Raw genomic sequence first — 9,882 nt, 5'->3', positions numbered from 1 at the left:
CACCTATGACTACTGGACATAAACTTTCAAAGAATGACGATTTTGCTGAAGTAAATTAGACATTGTATAGGTCAATGATTGATAATTTGCAATATTTTGTTCATAATAGACCTGATATTGCATTAGTTGTGGGAATTGTTGCAAGATTTTCTACCAATCCTATGGAAGACCAGTTGATGGATTGAAAAAGATATTAATATATCTAAAATGAACATAAGGCTATAGTTTCTGGTATAAGAAGAATGACAAGTTTGAGCTGAAAGTTCACATGGATGATGATTGGGTTGAAAACATTGATACTAGATGGAGCATACATGGAGGAGCTTTCTTCTTAGGCAGATGATTGAATTTCATGGACAAGTAAGAAGCAAAATTGTATTTCACAATCCATAGTAGAAGTTGAATATGTTGCAACAACAGTTGATTTTTCAACCATAGTGTGTATTAAGCAATTGTTAAAGGTATGAAGGAATATATTACTAAACTTGTAGTGATATGTTGTGATAACACAAGTGCTATAAACATATCCAAGAATCTTGTGATACATGCAAAGATAAAGCACATTGCATTCAAGTATCATTACTTAAGGGAGTTAGTACAAGATAAATAAGTAGGACTGAAATATGTAAATAGAAAGGAGAAAATAGCTAATATATTCACTCAGGCATTACTCAAGGATTCATTTGTGTATCTAAGAGGTAAGTTAGGGGTCATTCCCCTATCTAAAACAAACTAAGAAGGGATGCAGCAATGCATAAATTGTTATAATCATAATATCTTACAGATTGATGCAAGAGATTGCATTTTAGGAGCTGCCTAAAGATGTGAAAAGAAGGACAGCAGTATGAGTTGATAAAGCTGCAAGCAGGCACATGGTGATATAGTCAGGTACAAATATAAATAAAGGAGGAAATGAAAGGGAGAGAGACAATTTAAACATTAGAGAAAGACATTTACATGATGACTCTAGCATTGTTGTCAAAGAGGGAGATGTGTACCAAATTACCATTCAATATCTAAAGTGAAATGAGATATATGTCAAAGAGGGAGCCAATACATTTGGTATTACATTTAGAATCTCAATTCGTATCATAGAAGGAGAAGTGTGAAGAGGGAGCATATCACATATTTCATGGATAAGAATCCAAATGAAACTAAGGCTATTGCATGGATGAGAATTAGAATGAAGCTAAGGATATTAATGAAGATTTAATATAGAACATAAAGGGAGTTGATAGTAAAAATCTAGAGAACACGTTTTCCATTGCATGACAACAAAAGGTGTTGCCATCAATGCTAAAGAGGAAGATTATTGGAACCACAATTGGAACAATTGTTATATTGTCATTAATGTTAAAACTTACTGGTAAGACATTTGCTAACAATGTAGAGTGTCATATTATTTGATTGATGAAGATGATTTGAAAAGAGAGATAATAAGATGAACTAGTAAAGTGGTCGAGTAAAGAGGACTATGTATGATGGAACTACAAAGGGCACTTGATCAATTAATATTTGACAAGATGATATGTTGTTTGATCATCATATTATGCAAAGAAGAAATATGAGTTGAAGTGTAGAAGAGATGATTGATAATAATCAAGAAGATAAGTAAAATATTAGTTTGACTGAGCAAAAGGTTACTAGGTCAATAAAGAAGTTAAGCATTACCAAGCAGAAGATTGAGGAACTTAAGTATTAGCCAAGTGATGGTAATGACAGAGCAAGATAAAGGGAAACTAAAGTAATGACCAAGCACAGTGATGGATGAGCAAGCCAATGTGAGCTGAGTGAGACAGATCATAGTGACTGAGCTACCCAATGATGACCAAGCTAAATAACATAGTGATGACCAAGTGTTAGCATATTGATAGTTTCAGAAAGAATCAAGAATTGAGGCTAACACAATTGAATTTATGAATACTCAAAATGTGTTAAAGATAAGGATTGATGAGCTAGCATATTTAATGTATAAATTAGGCTTGTTAAGAGATATAGGGTGAAGATTCAATGAGAAGTTTCCAGAAGTTTTAAGGAAAGACGAATATAGATAAAATGATGAAAAAATTCAATCAATCTATTCAAACCCTAAGATCTATGACTATGTTTAAGTGGAAAAGGATTAAACCTATCTATTTAAGGAGGCACATGAGATGATTAACAAGTTGGATGGAAAATTTGTGAAGAATAAGTGGAAGTATAGGAGATATAGAGAAAAATCAAGTAGTTGGTGAAAGTGAGATTGCTTGAGATGTTTCCAAGCATATCAAAGATGGAGAACTAGGAATGGGTTGAATGGAGATCTAAACATGCAAAGTGAGTTGTAATTTATCAGATCAACCTATTTGTTACTTTCAAACCATTTTGGCAGTAAAATTCTTTTAATCGAGGTTGACCTAACAGTAATGTTGTAAACCCTTTAATCAAGGTGACATTCTAATGGGATGATTTTGAAGACCTATAACAAGGCCACTCCTAATAGGGTGATTAAACCCTTTAATAGGGTTACACCTAATATTGAGTTTTGTAACCTTTAACAAGGTTGGCTCTTAACTGAGCCCACTTTAGAAGTATGAAAAAGTGATGACATTTTACTTGGTGGTTTTTCCCAAATTGGGTTTCCATGTTAAATCCTAGTGCCATACTTGTGTGAATGTTGTTTTCATGTTTCTTACTATTTACTATTACATGTTTTTGTAATTTAGCTAACAATAAAACAAAGAGCTAGGTGTTGATATGAGTAAGTTGAATTATTGATGATTCACTATATTGAGTGAGTGAATTTATGAGTTTGATTAAGCTTTTTAAAGTTGTTAAAAGTGGAATTGGTACATCTGGACCTAAGAATAATTGATTCACCACCCCTCTTAGTTATTCTAATCATTCTAACATCTCCATCATCATGGAAAATGTTCTCATCAAGAGGATGAGTGGAAAATAACTTTCAATACTAATGAGGACTTACATGAATGGTTGGTGATGTCTTTTTGGCTCATAATGGACCTAGGTTTTTTACGAGGTTAATGAATGAGATACATATGGAATTCACTGGAAAATTTGTGATTTTCTATCTTGATGGTATACTACTCTTTAACAGGGCCAAATAAAAGCACATAAATCATTTGGACATTGTTTTAAGGAAATTATACCAAGAAAAGTTGATGGTCAATTTAGAAAAGAGTGAGTTCCTAATGACCGAACTAGTGTACCTTGGCTTTTTTGTATATCAAGGATGTTTGAAAATGGATCCTTGTAAGGTTTAAGCTATATTGAACTCACCCGTGGATAGTAGGGGATGTTGGAAGTTTCCACGGATTGGCCTCATTTTGTAAGAAGTTTTAGTCATGTTTGTGCACCAATCTTAACTACCATCAAATGAGGTGTCAAATGTCAGTTGGCTTGGACACCCAAGGATAATGCAATTTCTGAACTATTGAAAAAGTTAGGTAGCATGTTTACCATCCCTTAGAATTTCTAATTTTAACAAGTTCCTCATAGTGGAACACAATGCTAGAAAATTAGTCGTAGGCACAGTATTGAGTTAGGAAGATCACCCTATGGCTTTCTTTTTAGAGAAGTTAAATGAAGCTAAAAAAAAACATTCCACTTATAACTTGGGGCTGTATACAATGGTGTGAGCATTGAAGAAATGGAGGCACTATTTATTACCTAAGGAGTTTATCGTCTACATTTATAACTATGCCCTCAAATTTCTCAATCAACAAGATAAGTTTAACTAGGGGCATCTTAAATGGGTAGAATACTTACAAGCCTATACCTTTACCATTAAACACAACAAAAGCCCCACAAACAAGGTAGATGATACTTTGAGTAGGAGAGTGTTGGCTATATAGGAGATATAATTGCAAAGTATGGGGCTAGAAGCTCTAAAACACCTATATGCCGAGGACAATGATTTTGCAGAAATCTATATGCAATGCTCTATTTTTTTTAACACCTTTCATGTTGAATATGTTGACTATTTGTTGCAAGATGGTTTCCTTTTCAAAGGACCATTCTTGTTTATAACTCAAGACCTTATGATGGAAAATATTTTTAAGGAGAAACACCAAGGAATCGTTGGAGGACATTTTTGTTTGGACAAGACTCTTGAGCAGGTAACTAGATTCTATTTTTGGCCCAAGTTTCAACAAGATGTTAGAAATTTTGTGGAATGATGTGCTATTTGTCAAAGAGAAAAAAGGTTTCCATCTAGTGTAAAACTATATCAACCACTGACTGTAGCTAATAGGCCTAGGTAGTGCCTACATATGGACTTTGAGTTAGAACCACCCAAAATAGTAAGGGGTTAAGATGTTGCTTGTGTAGTGGTTGATAGTTCAATAATATGGCCTACTTTATACTATGTAAAATCATTGATAATTATTTATACATTGTAGCTATATTTTCTTCAAAGTAATTATGAAGATTCATGGTCTTCTAATCAGTAATGTGAGTGATAGAGTGTAGACGCTTAAAATCGTCCCTAAAGACTATATTAATTAATTTTAATATTGCCCGTGACATTGTAATTAATTAATTATATTGCTCACATTCTTCTACTTATTTGATTAAATTATTTTAATTAAATGAGTTCATTCTCCTAAGTATTTAAATTTAATTTAAATACTCCTAGCTCTAATGTGTTAAATTAATTTAACACATGATCCTCCATGTCTCCCCCTTTTTAAATAAATTTTATTTATTTAAATCCTCACATCCTATTAATTCTTCTAAACCCATGATTAAATTAAATTTTGTTTAATTTAATCTTAAGCCTAACCTAGAGCCTAGCCTATAAGCCTACTTCTTCTCTAATCTCACTTAATCATTCCTAATCATCTCCATAATCCCCCTCATTAGCCTAAGAGTGTGCTCACACATGTGTGAGATGGCATGCCTATACACTCTTGTCTCCCACTCTTCTTCTCAAGTTTGCTCACACATGTGTGAGCAAACTTTGAATTCTTGACCATTTGCATGGCTTGCATGTCACCTTATGTGGCATCTACATGGATGCCACCTCACCAAGCCCTCCCTCAAGCCTATAAATAGAGGGCTTGTCTCAAGCATTGTCATCTCCCATTTTTGCATTGTTACCATGCCATTTTGAGTTTTGAGTTCTCATGCTAAGAGTTTGCATTGTAGTTTGATTTTCATAGAGATTTCTAGAATCATACTAACAATTTGGTAGTTGATTTAGTTTTTTTCATGCATTGTTAGTCTAGTTTCTTCATGTATTAGCATCTCCATTTCATTTACATCTTAGTTTAGCTTGCACATCTCATTAGTTTCTTAGTTGCATTCCATAGTTTCATCCTTGAATGCCTTCAAGTATGGCTTTCTCCATAGCCATTTCTTGAGGTGTTCTTCATTTCGTCTAGCCTAGGTTCATATTTCATTTTCATTCACATTTGCATAATCACTCAAGAGATTCACTCCATTGTTGTTTTTGGGAGAGCACACCAAACATTCCCCCCCATCTTAACACACCAACAAGGCCTCTTATGGGTGCTTTTGTTGAGCTGTAGAGGTGGCTGGAAGATTGGATTTGTTAGCTACTTAGGGTTGCAAAACCCAAGCAAAGCATTAGTTAGTGTTTGTTCCTTTCATTTTGATGAATCTTTGATGCACTTTCAAGGTTTTTAACTAATGTTTGCTTGTTAACTCATGCTACTAACAGGTCACATTTTCTAGCACACACAGAGAATCAAAATTTGTGAGATATTTTTGGAGGACTTTTGGAAGAAAATGGGCACGGACTTAGCGTTCTCATATGCTTACTATCCTCGATTAAATGGTCAAACTAAAGTTGAGAGCAAATCTTTGGGAAACTTATTAAGCTCTGACTAAATAACGTTCTCAAGCTTGGGATTTGGTGATTATCCAATGAGAATATGCTTGCAATGAATCGGTTAATAGAAGTACTAGTAGAAGTTTTGAAATAATACATCTCTATATCATCCTAGGGGTATATGGAGCTCAAAGACATAGGGAGCTAGGATAAGAGGAGTAGATTAGGATTTTTTTTTTTGCAGAAAATGCAAAGCACATTCATGAGCAAGTCAAGAAGACTCTGCAACAAAGTGCATACACATATAAGAAACATGCATATAAGTCAAGGAGAGAAGTCAAATTCAAGGTAGGGGATTTAGTCATGGCCCATTCGAGGAAAGAAAGATTTTCTAAAGTGAAACCAATTAAATCACTTATGAAAAAATTGGTCCCCTAAAGAATGTTCATAAGTATGAGGATAATGATTATTAGGTAGAGTAGCCTCCTGATATAGGAATCTCACTATTATTTAATTTCAGTGATTTGTATTCTTATAAGGGCAAGGTTTTAGATGAAGATTGAACACAACACAAGTAGACAGAGGAAATGGATTGAGTTATAGATTTACCACCTTCTACTCCCTTACAACTAGAGTGCATACTAGATACCAAGGTGTTGAAGAAAACTAGGAAAGATGCATATAAGGAATACTTAGTGAAATGGCTTGACTTACCAGAAGAAGAAGAATCCACTTGGATGTAAGAGGCAAACATACTTAGGCATGGTAAGACAATATAGGACGTAACTACTCATGGGACATGGGGTTTCTTTATGCCCCAAGACTATGGTGTAGGAGTACCTCAAATATTTTGGGATGGTCCTAAGTGTGTGTGAGATTTTTTCTTGTAGTAAGAACCAATGGCAACAATTCTAGTGAGATTGACCCAATTACAATCCAATTTTGGGTTATAGCATTAAAAGTTGCATGTGAGTAACTTTAGGCCTAGAGCCAGCATTGGTGGTTGAGGGTGAAATGTGATGTAAATAGGATTTTTTGATGTTAAAGAAGGATTTAGGATGGTTCCTAGGTGGTTGGATCATCTTGGACAAATTCAAGTTCATAAAGGCAAGAAATTGCTAAGTTGCTTTAAACGTTGCAAAGTTACAACTTTGCAAGTTTTGCATTTTTTGTTGTTGTTGTTGTAAAAATAAAAAATATAACCCCAAAAATTGTTAGGAATGGTCCTAACTGACCCAAAAACATGTATAAGTCTTACAAAAATGATTTTGGAGTTAGTTGAATCAAGAAAGACAAGATTTATGAAGATTTTGCTTTGTTTCTGCACTTTCTCGTACATCTTTCCCACACCACTCTATTGTAGAGAGAACATCCCCATCTCACTATTTTTTATTCCATTTGTGATTGATCAAAATGGTTCCATCACCCTTCGCCTTACTATGATTGGTTTTTAAATGGAGTGCGTCATTCTAGATTCTTTTTAAGTTGATCTCAAGAGAAAAATGCACCAAGTTTAGCTCTTGTAATAGGAGCACATCAACACTAAGCTAGGATCTAATGCATTTGTTAGTTACATCATATCAGAGGACTCTAGCCCTCTAATGTTCCAAGATAAGAAATTCAAATCTATTGAAGCTATATGGACCAACGACCACAAGGACCTTGGAGGAATTATAACACCATTATTCATGTAGTTCCTAGAGGACAATGAGTTATGGTCTAACTTTGTAAGAAACATATCAAGGTTTTTAAAGTCTATTCTTGTTATTGTTTATTTCCATAGCTATCTCAAAGTTAGGCATAATAAAAGAGTAGTGGCATTTGAGCACTTGCCATTTGGTCGTCCATTCGATGCCATCTTCAAAATTGTCTTGCATTTTATAAATGTTGGACTATGCGAGGAGTAATCACACACACAATCATAGATAGGTGGTGACTACCTTCGTGCAAGGCAAACAATTGTTTTCATATCTTAAGTCAACCTCTCCAAGAAGAATGTACCTCTTGTAGAGCCAAAGATCCTTGCAATCTACTTAATAATATTTCATCAATCAAAACCATTAATCTTGTTTAAAAATAAAGAATTTAAAAAAAAATAAAAATCTTAATTTCTAATATTTTAAAATAATAATAAGAGAGATAAATTTTATATAAAAATAAATAAATATAATAATTAAAATTTAAAAAATTGAATAATTTCTTTTCAACAACTATGATTTAAAACAAAATAAATTAATTTTAATATAAATAAAATATCTTCAATTCATATTCATCATTTCATTTCATATCCATAGTAATACACAATTAGATATCTCCTAGTAATGCATACTTTTCCCCTTATCACTAGTTTTCAGTTTTTTCTTTTTTTTAAAGAGACACTTTTTTGCTTTCTTTTTTCATTGTGTATACCAGTTTTAAATGTAATATATGTGTTTTCACTTTCTTTTTCTTTTGTGTCAATTTCTATATGTCAAAGATGAGAAAAATCTTTAGTTATTGTTGTTGGAACACTAACCTGCTTTTTAGTTTTTTTGAGCATTTCAACTATTCTTTTTTTTTGATAAATAGTCCTTTTCTATTAATAAAAATATACTAAGAATACAATTCACAAAAAAGGGGCCGAGGGATACAAGATCACCCTGCAAAAGAGTTCACACAGTTAAAGTCAGACTTAATAACACGGCCTCAGTCGAAAACAACAACTATTCATTAAAAAAAAAATAATGAGCAACCTTAGGCGGCCACAATAATGCCAGCCAAGGGAGGAGGATCATCTTTGTCAGGAAAACCCCATGCATAAGTGAGATTGTGGGGTGAGCTAGGCACAGTCTAGCCGTCATCAGCAACAGCAGGATTAGTGGCAGTCTCCACATCTTTAACCTCGGGCCACAAAGGAGAAATTGCCAAGGCCAAGTGAGGATACTTTCTAGACTGCGCCCACCGAGGACTAGGAGGAGGAGCCGGGGACTAGTTAGAACCACCACAAGGTGGGGAAGTAGAGTGGTGCCTCCATCTGCCATCACCACCACAGGGAGAGTGGTGGCGAGAAGCCTGGGAGTGCATCGTGTGTGAGTGGCAGCCTGAGGACTGGCACTGAGAATAGTGGCCATGAAGCGTCAAGACATCAGCCGAAGCATCAGGAGGCACTCTGGCAATAGTGCAGGGAACATTGCTTGAGTGATTTAACAACTCCTGTAGGTGAGCAACTTCTAGGGCAACTTTATTAGCTTGCACCTGGATCTGCATAATAACATTGTTACAAATGCATGCCTTAGTGTGCATAGCAATGTTAACATCCAAAAAACTGTGAGTGAATAGAACAACATTCCTATATTTCCACAGAGAAAATAAAATTTCCATCATGAAGGTATGCCAAATCTGGTTGAACTTCTGAGGAATTTTGGGGGAATCACCCAGTAGGATCATGTACCATAAAAATGGTTTGGGCTTGAAAGACTTGAAAAAATCATGAATCCAGTGCCAATCATTTTGAGCACGCTTACAAAACCAAAATATATGCAAAAAGGACTCTGGTTGACCACAAAAAGGGCATCTGGGATCAGCAACCCCAATGTGCTTGAGCTGAGGCCCCAGGGGAAGACCTTAGAAGGCAAGGCAGCAAGCAAAGTGGGCAATCTTGGGTGCTGTAATAGCACTCCAAATGGTGTCAAAATATTTTCTCCATTGAGAAAGCGAAGATTGCAAATGCCAGCACTAGTTAAGCATGTCCACCATCAGAAGATGGGGCAAAAGCCATCTATACCCCATATTGGGCTTGTAATTGGAAAATGGAGTGGTAGGATACCACTTCCAATCATGCCACCAAGGACAGATAGTCTGAATCCCCACTTTATGAACTAAGTGCTCAGGGATGGAAGACAACAAAAGGTCAAAAGTCAGTCGATTTGTACTGGCAAGGCGGTATTGGACTTGCATATCTTCCAATGACCTAAAACTCATGGTGACTCTGGAGAAGAGATCCTTAAGAGTTCGGATGCCATGTTTGAAAAAATGCAGAGCACTGACATCGTGAGTCTTGTTGAGAGGAGTACCTTGAACGAAAAATAGGGGAGACCACCAAACCGTTG

The sequence above is a fragment of the Cupressus sempervirens genome, chromosome 8, assembly GCF_028749045.1.
Source record: "Cupressus sempervirens isolate cs-2001-9-10 chromosome 8, ASM2874904v1, whole genome shotgun sequence".
Classification (NCBI taxonomy): Eukaryota; Viridiplantae; Streptophyta; class Pinopsida; order Cupressales; family Cupressaceae; genus Cupressus; species Cupressus sempervirens.
The sequence above is the reverse complement of the archived record's forward strand: the minus strand, read 5'-3'. Positions refer to the sequence as shown.